Source organism: Alosa alosa, chromosome 24 (assembly GCF_017589495.1).
Source record: "Alosa alosa isolate M-15738 ecotype Scorff River chromosome 24, AALO_Geno_1.1, whole genome shotgun sequence".
In the NCBI taxonomy this organism is placed as follows: domain Eukaryota; kingdom Metazoa; phylum Chordata; class Actinopteri; order Clupeiformes; family Clupeidae; genus Alosa; species Alosa alosa.
In genome coordinates, this window is record NC_063212.1 from 8,985,961 (window position 1) to 8,988,460 (window position 2,500).

A 2,500-nucleotide genomic window follows, 5' to 3' on the forward strand; every position below is an offset into this window, starting at 1 on the left:
AGTGGCAGAGTGGAACCACAATCCATACTTTCACATTACATTACTTTCCATTACTCTGCAGGACCTGGTGACCTTTAAAAAGAAAAGTGTTGGGAGTGTTTTGAGATGTGATCAGTATCGGGTCAATGAGAGAACCCAAGGCTCGAGAAAACCATCACCCTTATAATTAGACTTCTGTTTCCTAGTCCTGTTCTGTGCTAGGATTCTAAGCCATTTCCCCAGGTTAATACAGTTTATAGTAAAGTCATATCGTCTAAATAAAAAAAAAACAATAACCATAGAGATATACAAATCACATCTCTGTAATTAGTTAGAAACTAGGTCTTAAGACACTTTTTGAATATCCTAAAACTATCGCTAGAACTAAAATGAAGAGTGTTAGGAAAATCCACAAATGAGGAATAAAACAGTCTTGACTGTGACTTAACTCTGGCTGTTTTAGGAAGCCACTGAAGATCAACTACAGGAGTTTTATGTTTTTAGCATTAGCCACATCTGCTTTAGCTGATATATTATTTATTAATTTATGAACAAAATGTGATCAATTTTATGTAAGAGTTTTTTTTTTTCCTCTTGCTGTTAGCCATCTGCGTCAAGAGAGGGGCTCTCAGAGGTTTAATGTCTTGTGTCTTAATTATGGGCTGAGAGATGAAGACAGATTGAGCACTGGGCAGCTTGCCCAGGGACACAACTGGTCGGGGGCAGGGTTGCCTGACTGAGCATATTGGTTTGGCTATTGGTGCTAGCATGTCACATACAGGTTTTAGCTTTGGGTAGGCTAGCAGTTTGGCTAGTAGTGCGTGTTGATAATGGACTTTAAGTGTCAATGCTAGTTTACAATAAACATACAGGCTACTGCTTATAACAGAGTTAAACATGATCAACAGTGTTCCGGATTAGGTAACCTGTGGTCGTATATAGCTAACAAGCTTTGAAGAGCATGAGAAAAGCCTCGTTGCTATCTTACAGTAACCAAAAGGGCTAATACTAATCACTGTGCTGCCAGGCTAGTCTTTTCCTACTTCAGGCAGTCTGTTGGAGTGTCTGTACTCTTTCCTTTGATTTTCTCTCTCAGTGAGGCGTTCCAATTACGCAGCAAACGGCCCAAAGGAACTTGGAACACTTCAGGGAAGCTGCACCCTTTCATTAGCTGAAAAGGTCATTAGAAAACAATCATCTGACTTTGACAGAGAGGGCGAGAAAAACAAGTGAGAGAGAGAGAGAGAGAGAGAAAGAGAGAGTGAGAGAGAGAAAGCAAGAGCAACACAAGCTGTTTTTTTCTCATTATGAAGAGAGAAATGTCAGAGGGTAGTCAGCGTTTGCCACTAATTTGAGGAACTGTGCACAGCATCACAGTTAAAAGTCCAAATGTGTCTGATAATGATTTCAACCTCTGCTAATGGCACAGTCATTACTGCACACTGTAACAGAACGGAGAATAGAGTGAAACTAGACCTGGGCAATAAGATGTACATAGAGAAGGTGCTGATTTAATTCAGCTACACAAGCAACACTGAGTAAAAGACAAAGTGAGTTAGTGAGTGTGTTGTTTGTGTGTGTGTGTGTGTGTGTGTGTGTGTGTGTGTTTGAGAGAGAGAGAGAGATTGAGGCAGAGAGAGAGAAAGACTTAGAGAGAGACAGAGTCTCAGAGAGAGAGAGAGAGAGAGAGTGAAAGAGAGAGTCTCAGAGAGAGACAGAATGAAGGAGAAGAGAGAGAGTGAAAGAGAGAGAAGAGAAGAGAAATAGTGAGGACATTTTGGAGCATTGCTGGGCAGCTGATTCTGTCTTAATGTCCCCATAAGTCAACTGGTGTCCACGCTCTTCTAGAAGACAAATTGAAGGCATTGGGCACACGCGGCGCCGCGACACTGGAGGAAGTCAGAAAATGAGATAGTGAAGATGGAAGCACGCAATAAGGATGGTGACTATGAAGGAAAGGGCGACAGGGTAAAGAGAAAAGGAAGATTGATCTCTTCGGCAAGAGTAGAGGATTTGTCCCCGAGGCGACGCAAGGAGAGTGGGACACAACAACAAAAGGAGAAAAAGGATAACAGACAGAGGAAAAATATGTAAAATACAGCAAAAGGCACTACCAGCAGCAACATGCTGTTACTCCAGAGGTATGGCTGTAGCATATCTAATTGAATTGCAAAGATACAAGCTCAGTACACAAGGTGCATTCTGTATAACCTATGGTTCAAAAATAACTCCAGTCGAAATTGTCAGAGGTATAAGCACATGCACACACACACACACACACACACACACACACACACACACACCTACATGTTTAAATCTCAGTCGGAGGGAGAGTTGATGCGGAATCCCACTGGTATGACGATAAAGTCTTAGACGCTATAGGCCCCTTTAGGCAGAAGTTCCCTTAGGTGCAGCAGCGAGATTGAGATGTGAGAGCTGCAACCAGTGGCTAATCTGACATGTGAGGAAGGAGCTTAACCATCAGATTGCTTTGCTAGCACACTAGCGTGGCTAACACAGC

The 2,500-nt window shown here is 42.3% G+C and overlaps 1 protein-coding gene across 4 annotated transcripts in view; it reads right to left on the reverse strand.

Moving 5' to 3' along the window:
* sorcs2 (sortilin-related VPS10 domain containing receptor 2) overlaps positions 1 to 2,500 on the reverse strand; it is a 222,257-nt gene that overhangs the window by 100,522 nt on the left and 119,235 nt on the right. The window lies entirely within an intron of this gene.